The following is a 22,491-nucleotide window of genomic DNA, read 5'->3' on the forward strand; positions in this document are numbered from 1 at the left end:
CCCAGAAACAAGCTGAGACCTGCAGCTGAGCAAAGGTGTTCGCCAGTGCCCTCAGGACCGAGCATAACGTCACACATGGGGGCGGGGCAAAGGCCAAGGCCACCAACGCTTATGCACCTGAGCACGTGATCACAGCCACTCCTGTGAAGAGAAAATGCGGAGGCAGAGAAATACAACACAAACAAACCAAGAGAAATCCCCAGAAAAGGACCTAAGTGAATCAGATATAACCAAATTACCAGATGCAGAGTTTAAAATAACGATTGTTAGGATGCTTAAAGATATTAGAACAACCATAGATGGCCATTACAAAAAGCTAAATAAAGAGATAACAAATATAAAAAAGGACATTGAAATAATAAAAAAGAATCAGTCAGAAATGACAAATACAATATCTGAAATAAAGAATACAATGGAAGGAATTAAAAGCAGGATGGATGAAGCAGAGAATTAAATCAACGAGTTAGAGGACATGATAAATAAAGGCATGGAAGCAGATCAGAAAAAAGAAAAGAGACTCAAAAAGTCTGAGGAAATTCTAAGAGAGCTCTGTGACAACATAAAGAGAAATAACATTTGCATCATAGGGGTTCCTGAAGAAGAAGAGAAAGAACAAGGGATAGAGACTTTGCTCAAACATATCATAGTGGAAAACTTCCCCCAATTAAGGCAGGAAAACATTTCACATGTTCAGGAAGCACAGAGAACTCTATTAAGGAGAAACCCAAAGAAACCAACACCTAGACACATCATAATTAAAATACCAAAGCTAAATGATAAAGAGAAAATATTAAAAGCTGCTAGAGAAAAAAAGACTATCACCTACAAAGGAGCCCTCATATGGATGACTTCTGACTTCTCAACAGAAACACTTGAGGCCAGAAGGGAATGGCAAGAAATATTCAAAGTAATGCAGAACAAAAACCTACAACCAAGACTACTTTATCCTTTAAAATTGAAGGAGAAATAAAAAGCTTTACAGACAAAAAAAACAACTCAAGGATTTCACTGCAACCAAACCAAGGCTGCAAGAAATGCTGAGGGACCTGTTGTAAACAGATCAAAGGAAAAAAAGAATATAGCAAAAGAGGAATACAGTTTTAAAGAAAAAATTGGCAATAAACAATTACATATCAGTAATAACCTTAAATGTTAATGGATTAAATGATCTGATCAAGAGACATAGGGTAGCTGAGTGGATAAGAAAACAGGACCCATACATATGCTGTCTTGAAGAGACACACCTTAAATCAAAAGATGCACACAGACTGAAGATAAAAGGATGGAAAAAAATATTTCACGCAAATGGAAATGAAAAAAAAGCTGGGGTAGCAATACTTATATCAGACAAAATGGACTTTAGAACAAAGACCATAGTTAGAGATAAAGAAGGTCACTACATAATGATAAAGGGAGCAATCCAAAAGGAAGATATAACCATTAAAATATCTATGCACCTAATATAGGAGCACCTAAATATATAAAGCAGACTTTGATGGACTTAAAGGGCGAGATCAACAGCAATACTATAATAGTAGGGGATTTCAATACCCCATTAACATCATTAGATAGATCCTCAAGAAAGAAAATTAACAAAGAAACAGCAGACTTAAAGGACACACTAGACCAACTAGATTTAATAGATATCTTCAGAACCTTTCACCCTAAAACAGCAGCATATACATTCTTTTCAAGCGCTCATGGTACATTCTCTAGAATAAACCACATGTTAGGGCACAAAAGCGGGCTCAACAAATTTAAGAAGATTGAAATCATATCGAGCACTTTCTCTGATTACAATGGCATTAAACTAGAAATCAACCACAATAGAAAAATTGAAAAACATTCAAACACTTGGAAACTAAATAGCATGTTATTAAATAATGAATGGGTTAACATTGAGATCAAATAAGAAATTAAAAATTTCCTAGAAACAAACGATAATGAGCATACATCAACTCAAAATTTATGCAGCAAAAGCAGTCTTGAGAGGGAAGTTTATAGCATTACAGCATAACTCAAGAAGCTAGAAAAAGCTCAAATAAACAACTTAGCCCTGCATCTAAAAGAACTAGAAAAAGAACAGCAAGTAAAGCCCAGAGCTAGTAGAAGGAAGGAAATAATAAAGATCAGAGCAGAAATAAATGACATAGAGGCTAAAGAAACAATACAGAGGATCAATAAAACCAGAAGCTGGTTCTTTGAAAAGGTAAACAAGATCAATGAACCTTTAACAGGACTCACCAAGAAAAAAAGAGAGAGGACTCAAATAAATAAAATCAGAAACGAGAGTGGAGAAATAACAACTGACACAACAGAAATACAAAATATTGTAAGAAAATACTATGAAGAACTGTACGCCAAAAAACTAGACAACCTAGATGAAATGGACAAATTCTTTGAATCATATAATCTTCCAAAAATCAATCTGGAAGAATCAGAAAACCTAAACAGACCAATTACAACATATGAGATTGAAACAGCTATCAAAAAACTCACAAAAAAGGAAAGTCCTGGGCCTGATGGCTTCACAAGTGAATTCTACCAAATATTCAAAGAAGAACTAACTCCTATCCTTCTCAAGCTATTTCAAAAAATTCAAGAGGAAGGAAGACTCCCAAACTCCTTTTATGAGGTGAGCATAATTCTGATTCCAAAACCAGGCAAAGACAACACAAAAAAAGAAAATTATAGGCCAATATCCCTGATAAACTTAGATGCAAAAATCCTCAACAAAATATTAGCAAACCGGATCCAGCAATATATATAAAAAAGCATACACCATGATCAAGTGGGATTTATTCTTGGGAGGCAAGGCTGGCACAATATTTGCAAATCAATCAATGTGATTCATCACACAAACAAAAGAAAGGAGAAAAACCACATGATAATTTCTATAGATGCAGAAAAAGCATTTGATAAAATCCAACACCCATTCATGATCAAAACTCTCAGCAAAGTGGGAATACAAGAAACATACCTCAACATGATAAAAGCCATCTATGACAAACCCACAGCCAACATCATACTCAATGGGCAAAAATTAAAAGCAATCCCCTTATGATCAGGAACAAGGCAGGGGTGCCCCCTTTCACCACTCTTATTCAACATAGTTCTGGAAGTCCTCGCCACAGCAATCAGACAAGAAAAAGAAATAAAAGGCATCCAAATTGGAAAAGAAGAAGTAAAACTATCATTAATTGCAGATGACATGATATTGTATATAGAAAACCCTAAAGTCTCAGTCAAAAAACTACTAGACCTGGTAAATGAATTCGGCAAGGTGGCAGGATATAAAATCAATAGTCAGAAATCATAGTCATTTTTATACACTAATAATGAACTGTCAGAAAGAGAAATCAAGGAATCAATCCCCTTTACCATTGCAACCAAAAAAATAAAGTACCTAGGAATAAATTAAACCAAGGAGATTAAAGACTTGTACTCAGAAAATTATAAAATATTGATAAAAGAAATCAGGGAAGATACGAATAAGTGGAGGCATATACCGTGCTCATGGTTAGGAAGAATAAACATCATTAAAATGTCTATATTACCCAAAGCAATTTATAAATTCAATGCAATACTGATTAAAATACCAATGACTTACTTCAAAGACATTGAACACATATACCAAAAATTTATATGGAACCAAAAGAGAACACGAATAGCCTCAGCAATCTTGAAAAGGAAGAATAAAGCGGGAGGTATCACACTTCTGGATATCAAGTTATATTATAAGGCCATTGTACTCAAAACAGCATGGTACTAGCATAAGAACAGGCACATAGATCAATGGAACAGAACAGAGAACCCAGAAATAAACCCACAGCTCTATGGACAACTGATATTTGACAAAGGAGGTAAGAGCATACAATGGAGTAAAGGCAGCCTCTTCAACAAATGGTTTTGGGAAAATTGGACAGCTACCTGCAAAAAAATGAAACTAGACCACCAACTTACACCACTCACATAAATAAACTCAAAATGTATAAAAGACTTAAATGTAAGCCATGAAACCATAAACATCTTAGAAGAAAACATAGGCAGTAAGCTCTCTGACATCTCTCGCAGCAATATATTTGCTGATTCGTCTCCACAGGCAAGTGAAATAAAAGACAGGATAAACAAATGGGACTTTATCAAACTAAAAAGCTTCTGCACAGCTAAAGACAATAAGAACAGAATAAAAAGACAAACTACACAATGGGAGAATATATTTGACATTGCGTCTGATAAGGGGTTAATAACCAAAATTTATAAAGAACTTGTAAAACTCAATACCAGGAAGACAAACAATCCAATCCAGAAATGGGCAAAAAAAATGAATAGACACTTCTCCAAAGAGGACACACAGATGGCCAATAGGCATATGAAAAAATGTTCAACATCACTAATGATTAGAGAAATGCAAATTAAAACCACAATGAGATATCACCTCACACCAGTCGGAATGGCACTCATCAATAAAACAACACAGAATAAGTGCTGGCGAGGATGTGGAGAAAAGAGAACCCTCCTGCACTGCTGGTGGGAATGCAGACTGGTGCAGCCACTGTGGAAAACAGTATGGAGATTCCTCAAGAAATTAAAAATCGACCTGCTTTTTGACCCAGCTATACCACTGTTAGGAATATACCCCAAGAACACCAAAGCACTATTTGAAAAGAAGAAATGCAGCCCCATGTTTATGGCAGCATTGTTCACAATAGCAAAGATCTGGAAACAGCCCAAGTGTCCATCATAGGACGAGTGGATTAAAAAGCTTTGGTATATATATATACTATGGAATACTACTCAGCCTTAAGAAATGATGACATAGGATCTTTTACAACAACATGGATGGGCTTTGATAACATTATACTGAGTGAAAGAAGTAAATCAGAAAAAAACTAAGGACTATATGATTCCATACATAGGTGGGACATAAAGATGTGACTCATAGACATGGACAACAGTGTTGGGGTTACAGGGTGGGTGGAAGAGAGGGAGGGTGTTGGGGGAGGGGAGGGGCACAAAGATCATGGCTTTTCAGCATTTGCCATATTCCCCATTTAAGTATAGACACTGCAAATATTTACTTATGGTGTTTCCACTATAAAGACTGCTGTCTTAGGGACAAATGCTGATGAAGTATTTCAGCAGTTCCTCCTTCTTCAAAGACTTATATGTCAACATAGAGCTCCATGTTTCATAGGACATACTCAAGCTCACTCCATGCTCCCTGGAGCTTTAGCACAAGGGAGTGCCCCTGTTTTTTTTTCTTTTTTTTTCTCTTTTCTCTCTTTTTTTTGTTGTATTTTTTATTTTATTTATTTATTTTTTGTATTTTTCTGAAGATGGAAATGGGAAGGCAGTCAGACAGACTCCTGCATGCGCCTGACCAGGATCCACCTGGCATGCCTACCGGGGGGAATGCTCTGCCCATCTGGGGTGTTGCTTGCTCTGTTGCAACCAGAGCCATTCTAGCGACTGAGGCAGAGGCCATGGGGCCATCCTCAGTGCCTGGGGTGGCTTTGCTCTGGTGGAGACTTGGCTGTGGAGGGGAAGAGAGAGACAGAGAGGAAGGAGAGGAGGAGAGGTGGAGAAGTAGATGGACGCTTCTTCTGTGTGCTCTGACTGGGAATAGAACCTGGGAATCCTGCACACCAGGCCAATGCTCTACCACTGAGCCAACCAGCCAGGGCCTAGGAATGCCCTTGTTGATCAAGCTACCCAAAAGAAAATTATATGGAGCAACCATGACAGACCGAGCAAGTCAGTCTCATACTATTCATCACCAGAACACTGCAGCCCGGTGTAAACAGTTTCAACTTTCTCAGGAAGCAGCACAGCAGATTGGGAAATCCTGTCCAAGGGGTCCTATACTGCCCCTTCATTTGGAATTAACCCTCAAGGACCCCTACCAGGACAACTTTGGCAGATGGATGTTACTCATGTACCTTCATTTGGCAAACAGTCGTATGTCCACATTACAGTGGATACATATTCCGGATCTATAGTAACCCGTGTCAGAACAGGAGAGGCTGCTAAGCATGTTATAGCGCATTGTGTGTATGCATTGTTCTATTATTGGATTTCCTAAACTGGTTAAACTGAAAATTCTCCTGCATATGGAGCAAAAGCATTAACTGTATTTTGTCATGCTTACAATCTTTAAAGTTAAGGTATTATTAGAGTGTACTCAGCAAACATTTTAAGGTCAATTGAAAAAAAATTAAAAGGGGGTAGTCATATCCTGGAACTCCTACGGGTCTACCATATCATGCTTTTTACTTAAAAAAAAATTACATTTCTTTTGAATGCTGATGAATAGGAGACACCAAATCTTTTTCGCCTGCAAACCACTACCTTCTTTATTAGATCCAGCTAATAACACTGTTTTGTCTTTTTCCAAAATAGTTCCAGATATATGGAAAAGATTTATATAGGTGGATGGGCATCCTCAAACCCCTCAGCGAGATCTTCTGAGCATGGCTGTTAAGATACCTAGAGGCAGAAAAAGCCCAATAGAGATCAGGGGAACTACCAGCTTTTAGGATACACCCTTAAAGGCTCCAACGCCCCAAAGGGGTCTCATAGGATGCCATCTGGGTCCTGCTTCAATAGTGGAAAGGAAGGTCATTGAGCTAAAGCCTGCCAGGTTTACATGCCTCTGCTGTGAGGAAACAGGGACACTGGAAGGTAGGCTTCCCCCTTGCTCCTCTAAGGGAGGGTTCAGTCTCTTCCAGTCCTGCTCCAGCCACCTATGACCTAACCTTGCCCAGAAAGCTGGGGTTTGCCACTGAAAGCTGAAGGTGCCCAGGACCGTTGGCCCCATCTACGACACTGTGGACGAGCCTAGGGTATTTCTTCCAAGAAGCAGGTAAACTGATCTCATTTGCACAAGGACCACTTAACTATGTTTTGCCTGAATAGTCAGGTTTTTTATTCTTCCCTCAAAGATCTCTGTTGTGGATGTTGATAGTCCTATTTTCTGCGGCTTTGCTTAATATATAGTGTTTTCTTTATCCCTCCTACCTCAATGCCCCACTCATATTTCATGCTGGGACCTACTCCTATTTTAGAGCTCTCTTTCCTCCTATTGCCAACTTCTATTATGAATCTACCTTCGCCACCCAGCTTAGGGTATCCCAAGGTTCTCTTTACCAGGCCACAGTCACAGAGCTCCAGGGAAAAGCACCCTGGTCTCATCTCTCCAGGCAGAGGAGAACAGAAGCTCCATATCCACGCATGCTACAAATGGCTTTTCCAGTCTACCTGAACCATTACCAGCTAGAAGCAGCGGTCATTGGGACTTGGACATGAGCTGCAAAGTATAGAATGGTGACAACAATTCCAGTACCATGCGGACTTTTCCTGGATGTGGACTTTTCCTGGACTCCTGCTCCCTGTGACAGCTCCTAACAGACTGAACTGTGGTTGGGTTGCATTTTTCAGGGATTTGGCATGGTGATGGGGCCAACTTGGACTTGGTGAACATGTTAAGGACACTACTCTTTTATGGATTCTTGCTGTATTGGCCAAGAGTTTGCTTAAAGGCTTTTAATCACTATAAAAAAATAGAAGACTGGATAAAGAAGATGGGGCACATATACACCATGGTATACTATTCAGCTAGAAGAAATGATGACATCGGATCACTTACAGCAGAATGGTGGAATCTTGATAACATTATGCGGAGTGAAATAAGTGAATCAGAAAAAAAACAAGAACTGCAGGATTCCATACATTGGTGGGACATAAAAGTGAGACTAAGAGACATGGACAGGATTGTGGGGGTTATGTGGGGTGGGGGGAGGGAAGGAGGGGGAGGGGGAGGGGGAGGGGTACAAAGAAAACTGGATAGAGGGTGACAGAGGAAGATCTCTCTTTGGGTGATGGGTATGCAAGAGAACTAAATGACAAGATAACCTGGAAATGTTTTCTTTGAATATATGTACCCTGATTTATTGATGTCACCCCATTAAAATAAAAATTTATTTATAATACATTAAAAAAAAAAAGAAGAGGCAGGACATGCCATTTTTTCCCGTGGGCAGTCCTGGAAGCCATAATACTGGGAAGGCTGGTGAGGTCACATGTTCCTAACATAATACCTTTATTTGGTTGCCAGATAGCAGGACTGGCACATTTTCTAGCACAGAAGTAATGCTGGTGACACTTCTGATTCTGAAACATCTGAAGTCACATCATACCAATTGTTATTTGCCATATAAGATGTCCCAAATGTGCTATTTTGACACTTAACATGTAATACAATACCAGTGTTGTATCTTTGTTATTCCCACTGAAGGAAACATCCTATATAACACAGAACTTTGTGCCATTTTTTTGCCATATTCATCTTAGCAAGGAGCTATTCTCTGTTTTGCATGATTTATGAGGTGAACATTTGCCTCTGAGTATGAAAATGATAGTCTCCTATTTGACCACACTGGTAGATTTCAGAGAAGTTAATAATTGGAAAATAGAACCAGAATATTATGGAAGGGAAAGTTATATTGCCGAGATAGGGATTGGAATACCTCATACGACAGATGGTCTGATGAAGAGAGAGAACACTGTGCTCAGTGTCATTACTTAAACTTTTGCCCAAGTTAGGGAGTCTCCTGCTTTCTTCCTAGGTCATGATCTCATCTTATCACATTTTGCTATATACTAAATTAAAGTTTGTGTACTAAGCCAGGCTTCTGTATTTGCCCAAAGCTTATCTCCCTGGCTCCTGACCATCTCCCCATACTGTTTGCTGCTGTGACCTCCCGATACCCACCCTGTCTCTGACCAGGCGGTCTTTGTGGTAAAGTCACAGCAATTTCTGTTCATGGGGGTGACAAATCTATGTCTTCACTAAGAATAAAATTTACTAAGACAAAAGGGCAGCACTGTGCACAGGCCTGAGGGTGGTGGAGTGGAAGGAGGGAGTGTAGCTAAGAAAGAAGTGGGAAACATTGATGATAAGGACAACCCAGCCTTTGGAAAAACAATAATTCAGCTCTACAAGAAAAAGAACATTCAGCAAGACTGATATAAACACAAGAGAAATCATTTGTCTTTATGCCTGATTTTTTTAAAAAGTCTACGAAGGACTTAAAAAAGAAAAGAACTTTCTAGAAGGAAAGAAGATGTGATGACAGTTAAGATCCTCCAGAGCCAACTGTGTGAATCTCATGATTTTAGATCACCAGATCTGGTCCTCCAACTTGCAGCAAATATCCTGTCGTTCGCAGCCTTGGTTCATACTAATCCAAATATAATTTTTATTTAGCTTCTCAAAAGGTACTGGCATCCCCTACTCCACATTCAGTTAAAAAAGATGAACAAAAGACAGGCTATCTGTCTGGTGGCCTATCACACCCGAGACTCCCTGTGAAGGTGAAGGACACACAGACCTGCCATTCTGCTGCCCTCTGCTGGCTCAGGCTTCCTTCCAGGGGAGGCCCCTGGCTGCTCCTGATGGACGGGACATCTGCAGTGACGTTTATAAGTCTCAGGATGTTCTCAAGGCATCTGCTACAAGTGTCCTCAAAGGAGAAAACAAACTTAAAATGACCTTCATGTGTTCCAGATTTCTATCAGGAATTCAAACTCCAGTTTGGTGAATATTTCATTTATGATAATATTCTACTTAATGAAACCAAGTCTTTGCTGTTTCTTTATCTTAAATCAAAAACTTTCTTTTTAAAGATTCTTAATATTCAGATAAAGTATATTCTGAAATATTTCCCCCAACTCAGAATACCATAGCATAAAAGAACGCCTTGAAATCTAGCCAAACAGATGCTGGTTAATGTATCCTCCTGTCACAGAGTAAGTCACTTTCAACCAAGCTCTACAAAGCAGACCCTCTTACTTTTATTACTAAAAACCGCATGAGGCATGATTGAAGTCCGGGTACAGAAATGTTCCCTATAAATACTAGCAATATTGTTTAGCTTATTTTGACTCTGTATCTGCTTAAGAAAGAATTACGCAGGTGTCCAGTTCTTGAGACAAATATCCTGACTAGAGAGAGAATTTGGCCAAGTTAATAGAAATATTCACAATAGAGAGCAATTTTTAAAAAGAACATATTCCAAAGTTATTAAAGGCTACTGTTCCCCTGGAAGTCAATATGACATGCTATTGTGCAGAGTTTATATTTATGGGGTTGTTAAAACACAGATTGGCCTTTAAACATTACACTTAGGTCCAATTTATGGCCCAAACAAGAAAGGACATTTTATGATGTGGCTGACACCAGAAACTTTTTAAACTTGTAATTCAGTACAGGGCAGTACACAATATATTATAAGGTTTAAAAAAATAGTAATCCATAGGTTCTTTTTGCTAAAACAGTATTCAAACTCTTGTAATTAGAGAAGCTAATTGTTATCTAAAAATGAAGTGTTTATCCAGCCAGAGGTTGGAGCACACAGTAGCAGCTTCAAGGCAGCCTGTACCAGTGGGAGAGATGGGGTCCAGCAGCTTGCCCCTGGGCAGGTGTCCTCCTCGGGGGCTCTTCCCAAAGCCTGTCTCCCATCACTACGTCCCTTATGGAGCCACTGCTTTGGACAAAGATCCTGATCCTTCAGAATTCCTCCAGCCACATCATTGGTCACAAGGAGATGACAAAATCCCATACCTAATAGGGCTCTCATGAAGATCAGCAGGTTAACTGGGGAACAGACTTCTTGTAACCCTGACATTCTCTTCCTGGACCTTCAGTCCATGTTTGTCCCTCTGACTCAGTTTCCATTTTCTGGGCCCATTTTAGTCTTAGCAGTGAAGCTGTTTGCATTGGGGGAAAAAAATCACATGCTTTTACCTGACTGACACATTTTGCCATACTCTTAATTAGGGTCCTTTTCTGTAATCTACCATATTAATCCATAGTTAATATTGTAGCAGTCACATGCCTGTAACGAGTAAAAATGAAACAAATTAGTTGAGACATCAGTGAATCCATCAGGACAATCAGGAGAGTCTCATAACTATAGACAGATGATCAGACATTTTTTTAACCTCAATTTAAATTTGTTGAAAATGATAGATTTGAAGTAAAAATTAGAAATTAAAAGACAGTCTTCTATATAGTAGGTGTTCAGAATAAATGATTGAAGAAGGAATGGATATAAGTTCAGGTAAAATTACAATTCTAAATTCTAAAAGACTACTTAAAAATATATAAAATTTAAAAAACACCATAAGTTACTTTTCAGAGTTGTATACAAAATATTTTTTTATTCACTGGAAAACTTAAAAAAATTAATATTCATTTCATTTCTGATATCTCCTAAAATGTATAATTTTTGTCAGGAATGGCCTACTTTTCCAATGAAATTAGTCTGTGGTAACAAAAGCTCTTCTTAATAGTAATACAACTACAGAATTAATTATTGTTTGCCAGAAAAAAGACAGCTATTGGGAAAGAAAGAATGCCTTCCCATTTTAGAAACTCACAGAACTACTTTAAAGGGAAGATAACTCATGCTCACAAACCTGATGAACAACCTGGACTAGATATTCTTTTTTCCTCAGCAATTTATTTATCCGTAAGGCATGTTATAATAGTTAATTGACTTTAAACACTGAAGTTATTATACATAAATATTCAGAATATTTTTATTTCTAAATATGGTAGCTATGGATTATAAATTACTCTAAGGTTCAGAAAAAGTATAATTAAGATGTGATCAAATTAAAAAACCTACTTGAAGAAAGTAACCATTAACACATGTGCCACTTACTACTTTTCTTACCCCAAACACAAAAAACAAGCAAGCATGTGATCAACAAATTACACATCAACAACTAGTGAGCCATGTTCTTAATGTTTGTAGTGTATGTAGTTTAAAAATCATTTTCTTCTTTTCTTTTATTTTTTAACCTAAAAACATCTGCATAATTTACAAATTAATTTTTTATTTTTTTGTGTGACAGAGACAGAGAGGGAGACAGAGAGAGGGACAGAGAGAGATGAGAAGCATCAAATCTTTGTTGCAGCTCCTTAGTTGTTCATTGCTTTCTCATATGTGCCTTGATGGGGGGGGGGGCTACAGCAGAGCAAGTGGCCCCTTGCTCAAGCCAGTGACCTTGGGCTCAAGCGACCATGGGGTCATGTCTATGATCCCACGCTCAAGTCAGCACCTCTGCACTAATGCTGGTAAGCCTGCACTCAAGCTGGTGACCTTGGGGTTTTGAACCTGGGTCTTCTGCTTCCCAGTCTGATGCTCTATCCATTGCACCATTGCCGGGCAGGCTATGAACTAATCGTTAATCAGTTTGTTTGTTAATCAGTAAACAGCTATTTAGAGAATTTTTCCAAATATGTAAAAATATCTACATTACAAAAATGTTATAGAGATCCCTAAAAGAGTAAAGAAATAAAAAAACCTAGGCTGCTCCTTCTCTCATCTGCAGTAAAAAAAGTAACTTTAAAAATTATTGATGTCGAGATGACGTCAGAGTAATGGCGGAGTAGGAAGCGATACCGATAAATCTCCCCCAAAACTCAACAAGATCTTCAACCAGAAACAGAAAAACCTATACTTGGAGCCTCCAGATGCTTCGCAATACACCCGAAGGTATGGTCGAGTGAAAAATTGGCTAAATATATAATCAAACCCCAAAGGAAATAGGGAGTAAGAAATGCTCCGCCTTCCTCACTAACCTAAACTGAGCGGCTTTCTCTGGTAACTGTGAATATAGAAACTGAGGCGGGCAAAGGGGGTGAATAGATCCAGGCTGCGGCACAAACAGCCGAACCAGGCTGTGGCACAGAGATCCTAGCCCAGGAAAAACTGATCCTGTGGCAAGCCGGGCAATACAAGCTAACACTCGCGCCAAACCCAGACAAAGAAAGACAAGCGGAACGGCCATTTTACCCGATCCCTGGTCCGTGCGCAGTTAGTGGGCGAGAGATTTCTTCCTAGGCCCCACAAGTAGGTGTCCATGTTACCCCACAGAGAGGCAGGGTCGGAGGCCTTTCTGTGGGCCGAAAGCAGAATCTCTGGGCAGCCCCAGCGCCCAGGGAAAGCCGCGCACGGAAGGGAGCGAGAACTAATTTCAACGGTGGAAATTTTCCGTGCTGGTAGGGGATTCACTCAGAGGGAAACACGGACGGCCTCATATCCTGGTGTGCGTGCGCAGATAGGAAGTGAGCGATTCCTCCGAGTGCCTCGGCAGTGCGCACCCGTGTTATCACACAGAGGGGCAGAGTCAGAGGCCTTTGTGTGAGCAAAAGCGGAATCTCGGGCCGCCCCAGCGCCTTGCAAAAGCCGCGCACGGGGACGGAGCGAGAGCGAATTCCAACACTGCAACTTTTCCATGCGGTTGGGGGTTTCACTCAGAGCGTGAGACTGCTGGCCGGATATCCTGGTCTGCGCACGCAGATAGTGAATGAGAGTTTCCTCCAAGCGCCCCGGAACTGGGCGCCCGCCTGTGTTACCGGACAGAGTGGCAGAGCCAGAGGTCTTTGAGTGGGCGGAAAGCCCGCCTGATTATGCTAGCAGCTCTGACTGACTGAGCCTTACCCAGAGCCCTGTGCTGAGTGGGAATAGAGTGGGGAGTTGCCAGCTCTTTGAGCCTCTTACTATCCAGGCAGAGGCAGCAGCAACCCCATAGCTGGATTATCAGGCTACTAATTGAGGAAGGAAAGACTAGGAGAAAGGCTCCAGGAACACGGACTCTCTCACTGTCGGAGCCTATAAATGCTAATAAGCCTTGACTGCCAACAAGACTAAAGCACAATACATGACATTGCCATAGAGACTTATCAACTGCAAACCTCTACCTGAGAGTGCCAAAGGAGCAGAACCTGGGGTACAGAGTCACTGACCAGGAAGAGGGAGAGAAAAGAAAAAGCAAGAAGATAACCTCTCAAAATCAAGAATAATCTGCAGACTTTATATCCTATCCCATTTTATTATATTTGTTCGTTTGTTTCTCTTATCTTCATTCTTGATACTTTTTTTCCTCCTGGCCGATTAACTCTCTGCCGGTCTTACTCTCTCCTCTCATAGAACTACACTACCCATAAGTGTTACATCTCCCATTATCTTTTTTCTCCTCTTCCTTTCTCTCTATGAGGGTTGCACTCCAAAACCCTTAACTCTCTCTCTCCTTTCTTTTTTCTTCTTTTAGTGGTTCCCTCTTTTTTTTCTCTCTCTCTCTCTTTCTTTTCTCCCTCTATATTAGTTTCTTCCTTTCTCCTTTACATCTCCTCTCATTCAAACCTCAATAACAAACAAATTATCTTATCTGGGACTCAAACTTATGTTTGTGGCATTTTGGGGGGTTTTTACTTCACCTTTTTAACTCACTAGCAGTGCTCCCATCCCTGGCTCTCCATTTTATCTAGTTCTTGTTCCACTAAATACAATAGTATTTTTTTAATTTGTCCCCCCATTTTTCTGTTTTCCTCTTATTCCTCTCATCAAAACTCTTAGACAACCAACACCTAAAAGCAAATCATTTTATTCTTGACCCAAATTTTTTCCTTATTTGCTTTTTGTGGGTCCATATCCCCCCTTTTTTTTTTTCTTTTTTTTTTCTTGTTTTTTTTTTTTTTTTTGCCCCTTTATTACTTTCCCTCAATTCAGGCCCTCCATCACAGGCATTGTTTGTTATAATTCACAGTTTACCACAAGATTTTCTCAAGAAAAAGGGGAGAGGAGAGGAAAAAAGGAGGGGGGAATAATATCCTTTTTTAAAAAATTTTTATTTTATTTTATTTTTCTTTATTTCATTATTAATTTTTTTAAAGAAAAAACAACTCTTTTCAATTTTTTATTTTTTTTAACTTTTTATTCTTTATTAAATCTCATTAATCCTATCAACAAAACCACCCTCAGATGCCATTAAGGAAGAGAAAATCGAATATCATGGATACAAAAGAAAGAGAGGTAACACAGCTAGATGAGGAAAAATCTATGGAGAAAAAATTTAATATATTGGAAACCTTGGAGTTAAATGACAGAGAATTCAAGATAGAAATCCTAAAAATCCTCCGAGATATACAAGAAAACACAGAAAGGCAATTTAGGGAGCTCAGAAAACAACTCAATGAACACAAAGAATATATGTCCAAAGAAATTGAAACTATAAAAACAAATCAAACAGAGATGAAAAGCTCAATTTAGGAGCTGAAAAATGAAGTAACAAGCTTAGCTAATAGAACAGGTCAGATAGAAGAGAGGATTAGTGAAATAGAAGACAAGCAACTTGAGGCACAACAGAGAGAAGAAGAAAGAGACTCAAAAATTAAAAAAAATGAGATAGCCCTACAAGAATTATCTGACTCCATCAAAAAGAATAACATAAGAATAATAGGTATATCAGAGGGAGAAGAGAGAGAAAATGGAATGGAGAACATACTCAAACAAATAATAGATGAGAACTTCCCAAGCCTGTGGAAAGAACTAAAGCCTCAAATTCAAGAAGCAAACAGAACACCGAGTTTTCTTAACCCCAACAAACCTACTCCAAGGCATATCATAATGAAATTGACACAAACCAACGGCAAAGAAAAAATTCTCAAGGCAGCCAGGGAAAAGAATACAACATATAAAGGAAGGCCCATTAGATTATCATCAGATTTCTCAACAGAAACTCTACAAGCTAGAAGAGAGTGGACCCCAATATTTAAAGTCCTGAAAGAGAGGAACTTTCAGCTACGAATACTATACCCATCAAAGCTATCATTCAAATATGAAGGAGAAATAAAAACATTCACAGATACAGAAAAGATGAGGGAATTTATCATCAGAAAACCCCCACTCCAGGAATTACTAAAGGGGGTTCTCCAATCAGATACAAAGAACAAAAAAAAACAGAGCCACAAGTAAAAGCTCCAAGAAGAACACAATAAAACCAAATTTAAACTGTGACAACAACAAAAAGAAAGAGGGGGAGAAGATGGAGATTAACAGTAGCAAAGGACGATGGAGTGCAAAAGTACTCACAAAATAGTTTGCTACAATGAACAGGGTAGGGACCCTTTTCATTACTCAAAGGTAACCACCATTGAAAAAAACCACCACAGAAGCACATGAGATAAAAAAGATAGCAACAGAGGAAAGATGTATGGAATACAACCAAATAAAAACAAAAGATAGAAAAACGAAAGAGAAGGATCAAACAAGACACAAAACTAACAGAAAGCAAGATATAAAATGGCAATAGGGAACTCACAAGTATCAATAATTACACTAAATGTAAATGGATTAAACTCACCAATAAAAAGGCACAGAGTAGCAGAATGGATTAAAAAAGAAAATCCAACTGTATGCTGCCTACAGGAAACTCATCTAAGTAACAAGGATAAAAACAAATTCAAAGTGAAAGGCTGGAAAACAATACTCCAAGCAAATAACATCCAAAAAAAAGCAGGTGTAGCAATACTCATATCGGATAATGCTGACTACAAGACAGGAAAAGTACTCAGAGACAAAAATGGCCATTTCATAATGGCTAAGGGGACACTGAATCAAGAAGACATAACAATTCTTAATATATATGCACCAAACCAAGGAGCACCAAAATATATAAGACAGCTACTTATTGATCTTAAAACAAAAACTGACAAAAATACAATCATACTTGGAGACCTCAATACACCGCTGACGGCTCTAGATCGGTCATCCAAACAGAGAATCAACAAAGACATAGTGGCCTTAAACAAAACACTAGAGCACTTGGATATGATAGACATCTACAGGACATTTCATCCCAAAGTGACTGAGTATACATTTTTCTCCAGTGTATATGGATCATTCTCAAGAATTGACCATATGTTGGGCCACAAAAACAACATCAGCAAATTCAGAAAAATTGAAGTTGTACCAAGCATATTTTCTGATCATAAAGCCTTGAAACTAGAATTCAACTGCAAAAAAGAGGAAAAAAATCCCACAAAAATGTGGAAACTAAACAACATACTTTTAAAAAATGAATGGGTCAAAGAAGAAATAAGTACAGAGATCAAAAGATATATACAGACTAATGAAAATGACAATACGACATATCAGAATCTATGGGATGTAGCAAAAGCAGTGATAAGAGGGAAGTTCATATCACTTCAGGCATATATGAACAAACAAGAGAGAGCCCAAGTGAACCACTTAACTTCCCACCTTAAGGAACTAGAAAAAGAAGAACAAAGACAACCCAAAACTAGCCGAAGAAAGGAGATAATAAAAATCAGAGCAGAAATAAATGAATTAGAGAACAGAAAAACTATAGAAAAAATTAATAGAACAAGGAGCTGGTTCTTTGAAAAGATCAACAAAATTGACAAACCCTTGGCAAGACTTACCAAGGAAAAAAGAGAAAGAACTCATATAAACAAAATCCAAAATGAAAGAGGAGAAATCACCACGGACACCGTAGATATACAAAGAATTATTGTAGAATACTATGAAAAACTTTATGCCACTAAATTCAACAACCTAGAAGAAATGGATAAATTCCTAGAACAATACAACCTTCCTAGACTGAGTCAAGAAGAAGCAGAAAGCTTAAACAGACCTATCAGTAGAGAAGAAATAGAAAAAAACATTAAAAACCTCCCCAAAAATAAAAGTCCAGGCCCTGACGGCTATACCAGCGAATTTTATCAAACATTCAAAGAAGACTTGGTTCCTATTCTACTCAAAGTCTTCCAAAAAATTGAAGAAGAAGCAATACTTCCAAACACATTTTATGAGGCCAACATAACCCTCATACCAAAACCAGGCAAGGATGGCACAAAAAAAGAAAACTACAGACCAATATCTCTAATGAATACAGATGCTAAAATACTAAACAAAATACTAGCAAATCGAATACAACAACATATTAAAAAAATAATACATCATGATCAAGTGGGATTCATCCCAGAATCTCAAGGATGGTTCAACATACGTAAAACGGTTAACGTAATACACCATATCAACAAAACAAAGAACAAAAACCACATGATCTTATCAATAGACGCAGAAAAGGCTTTTGATAAAATACAACACAATTTTATGTTTAAGACTCTCAACAAAATGGGTATAGAAGGAAAATATCTCAACATGATAAAGGCCATATATGATAAACCATCAGCTAACATCATATTAAATTGCACTAAACTGAAGGCTTTCCCCCTTAAATCAGGAACAAGACAGGGTTGTCCACTCTCTCCACTCTTATTTAATGTGGTACTAGAGGTTCTCGCCACAGCAATCAGACAAGACAAAGAAATAAAAGGCATCCATATCGGAAAAGAAGAAGTAAAGGTATCACTTTTTGCAGATGATATGATCCTATACATTGAAAACCCCAAAGAATCCACAAAAAGACTACTAGAAACAATAAGCCAATACAGTAAGGTCGCAGGATACAAAATTAACATTCAGAAGTCAATAGCCTTTCTATATGCCAACAATGAAACAATTGAGAATGAACTCAAAAGAATAATCCCCTTCACGATTGCAACAAAAAAAATAAAATACTTAGGAATAAACATAACAAAGAATGTAAAGGACTTATATGATGAAAACTATAAACCATTTTTAAGGGAAATTGAAAAAGATATAATGAGATGGAAGAATATACCTTGTTCTTGGCTAGGAAGAATAAATATAATCAAGATGGCTATATTACCCAAAGAAATATACAAATTTAATGCAATTCCCATCAAACTTCCAATGACGTTTTTTAAAGAAATAGAGCAAAAAATCATCAGATTTATATGGAACTATAAAAAACCCCGAATAGCCAAAGCAATCCTAAAGAAAAAGAATGAAGCTGGGGGCATTACAATACCTGACTTCAAACTATATTATAGGGCCACGACAATCAAAACAGCATGGTATTGGCAGAAAAATAGACACTCAGACCAATGGAACAGAATAGAAAGTCCAGAAATAAAACCACATATATATAGTCAAATAATTTTTGATAAAGGGGCCAACAACACACAATGGAGAAAAGAAAGCCTCTTCAATAAATGGTGCTGGGAAAACTGGAAAGCCACATGCAAAAGAATGAAACTCAACTACTGCCTGTCCCCCTGTACAAAAATTAACTCAAAATGGATCAAAGATCTAAACATAAGACCTGAAACAATTAGGTACATAGAAGAAGACATAGGTACTCAACTCATGGACCTGGGTTTTAAAGAGCATTTTATGAATTTGACTCCACAGGCAAGAGAAGTGAAGGAAAAAATTAATGAATGGGACTACATCAGACTAAGAAGTTTTTGCTCAGCAAGAGAAACTGATAACAAAATAAACAGAAAGCCAACTAAATGGGAAATGATATTTTCAAACAACAGCTCAGATAAGGGCCTAATATCCAAAATTTACAAAGAACTCATAAAACTCAACAACAAACAAACAAACAATTCCATAAAAAAATGGGAAGAGGATATGAACAGACACTTCTCCCAGGAAGAAATACAAATGGCCAACAGATATATGAAAAGATGCTCATCTTCTTTAGCTATTAGAGAAATGCAAATCAAAACGGCAATGAGATACCACCTCACACCTGTTCGATTAGCTATTATTAGCAAGACAGGTAATAGCAAATGTTGGAGAGGCTGTGGAGAAAAAGGAACCCTCATACACTGTTGGTGGGAATGTAAAGTAGTACAACCATTATGGAAGAAAGTATGGTGGTTCCTCAAAAAACTGAAAATAGAACTACCTTATGACCCAGCAATCCCTCTACTGGGTATATACCCCAAAAACTCAGAAACATTGATACGTGAAGACACATGCAGCCCCATGTTCATTGCAGCATTGTTCACAGTGGCCAGGACATGGAAACAACCAAAAAGCCCGTCAATAGATGACTGGATAAAGAAGATGTGGCACATATACACTATGGAATACTACTCAGCCATAAGAAATGATGACATCGGAACATTTACAGCAAAATGGTGGGATCTTGATAACATGATACGAAGCGAAATAAGTAAATCAGAAAAAACCAGGAACTGCATTATTCCATACGTAGGTGGGACATAAAAGTGAAACTAAGAGACACTGATAAGAGTGTGGTGGTTACTGGAGGGAGGGGGGAATGGGAGAGGGAAAGGGGGAGGGGGAGGGGCACAAAGAAAACAAGATAGAAGGTGACAGAGGACAATCTGACTTTGGGTGATGGGTATGCAACATAATTGAACGACAAGATACCCTGGACTTGTTATCTTTGAATATATGTATCCTGATTTATTGATGTCACCCCATTAAAAAAATAAAATTATTAAAAAAAAAATTATTGATGTCACCCCATTAAAATTAATAAAAATTTATTTATAAAAAATTATTGTTCAAAGTTGCTTTGTTTTGAAATATACTTGCTAAAGTACCTTTACCTCATTCTATTTCTAACATTTTTTCTTTTCCTTTTTTTAAAAACAATAAACAGCTTTTTATTGAAGGACTAAAAGAATTAAATAGAAGGCACAGTAACACTGTAAAGCTTTTCAGATCATAACAATCTTTCTGTATGCATATAGGAAACCCAGACTTTGTCTCTTAGACAATCGGAAAATCCTTATTTGTCATCTTTCCCTTTAGTTTTCCTGTATACCATCTCTCAAAAACTGGCCAGAATCTTGTTTTCTCTCTTTCGTCTCTCTTCTTGGTTAAAGGATGCGAGAGCTCTCTTCTCATCAGCACTATATATCTGGTTCTCTTTTCGTAGTCGCACGGCCTCCATTCGGTGATGCCTGCTACCACTCATCACGTAACCCAAGCGTTCAAATGATGCGATTTCTTCACTTGTCAAACCAATTTCACCTCTTCGTGGGATACGTTTTCCAGCTTTTACATATTCAGCCATAGCTGCACCTTCACCAGGTAACAGAGCATGGCCATAGTTCAGGGGTTTATCATCTTGAGAGGCAAGTGTTTTTGGAGCCTCTGGGCCAATAAAATCCGAGGGTTCTCCAGGCTTTGATCGATCCTTCCAGGGATTCTCCAGAAACTCTTCTTGGGACTCTTTACAGCTTGAATCACTGGAATCTTTTCTGTTCTTCTTAGACTTCTTTTTCTTGTATTTCTTCGATCTGCGTTTTTTCTTCTTTTCCTTTTTCTTGACTTTCTTTGATCTCCTTTTTGTATCTTCATCGCTGGAGTCTGTTTCAGAATCACAGTCACTGTCACTATCGTCAGAATACTTCTTGCGTTTTCTTTTAGATGATTTTTTCTCTCTCCTTGTCTTGGACCTTTCTTTTGAATGACTGGACTTCTTCTTTTCTTCCTCTTCTGAGGTAGAAGCTGAAGTGGTGCTTTTCTTTGTCTTCATCCTCTACTGGTGTATGTTCATAGAGTCTGGTTCCGGATTCCTCGGAGAAAGTCCCCACACTTCAGGAGCTCCCAAATTCTCCAATACTCTCTCTCTCCCTTAACCTCTTCTGCGGCAGGCTTTCCTCCCTTTCCTTGTCCGGGAGGCCAGGCCTAGGCTTGTGGCTCCCATAGGGCCGTGAGGAGCCGCCATAATCAGCAGACGAGGCCAAAGCGAAGGGGGTGCCCCGCGTGGCAGACAGCGCCCCCCAGAGCGTGGCCGCGAGCGGGAACGGCAGGGCTGGTTTCGGGATCCTTGGCTAAGGCCACCCGGCCGGTGGTTGAGGCCATTCTGATCCCCAGACCGAGAGCAGGAGTGCGAACGAGAGCGGCAGCCCCGCGGGGAGCGGGGGGATGTGCTGGATTTAGGGCTCCTCGAAGAACTGCGACGCTTCACTCTGGGGCCCAAGGCCTCCCTCTCTGGGCTGCGCGAACCAGACACCGGAGCCATCACTGCCGCGGGGTCCCCGAAGCGAGGGGACAATGGGGTGCTCTCGCTAGCCTGGGAAGGTATCGGTTGCCTTGGCTCCCAGAACCTGTCACCATGCCACAACCCGAACCGAGGAAACCTTGGAAACAGTTCCGGGTACATGGCAAATACCTTCTTCCTTTTTTTTCTTTTTAAGTGAAAGTAGGGGAAATAAAGAGACAGACAGACTCCTGCACGTGCCCCAGCTGGGATCCACCTCTGGGCCATGTTTGCAACTGAACTATTTTTAGTGCCTGAAACAGAGGCTCCATGAAGCCATCCTCAGCTCCTGGAGCCGATGTGCTCAAATCAATGGAACCTTTGCTGTGGGAGACAAAGAGAGAGAGGGGTGAGGGGTGGGGTGGGGAAAGGGGAAGAAGCAGATGGCTGCCTCTCCTGTGTTCCCTGACTGGGAATCGAACCAGGGTCTTTCACATACCAGGTCGACACTCTACCACTGAGCCAACCAGCCAGGGTTATGACATTTTTTAATTCATTCCTTTTTTTATTATTAAATTTTCCAAGGATTTCTTGCTTTCTGATGCTTAATTTTCTATATTAAGAAGACGTAGAAAATATAGTTAAAAAATAAATGTGGCAATGCTTATCTAAGTTACTTTCAATGAAAATTCTCTTTATAAATAAATGTATAATAATTATTGCAAACATTGAAACAGCCTCTGGTTTATTCTATTTATTCTTGTTTGAGCATTTCTG

General features: G+C 38.9%; 1 pseudogene; it reads right to left on the reverse strand.

Moving 5' to 3' along the window:
- Positions 1-20,514: 20,514 nt before the first annotated feature.
- Positions 20,515-21,756, reverse strand: LOC136389014 (NF-kappa-B-activating protein pseudogene; annotated as a pseudogene).
- Positions 21,757-22,491: the final 735 nt, after the last annotated feature.

This window comes from Saccopteryx leptura, chromosome 1 (genome assembly GCF_036850995.1).
Source record: "Saccopteryx leptura isolate mSacLep1 chromosome 1, mSacLep1_pri_phased_curated, whole genome shotgun sequence".
NCBI lineage: Eukaryota > Metazoa > Chordata > Mammalia > Chiroptera > Emballonuridae > Saccopteryx > Saccopteryx leptura.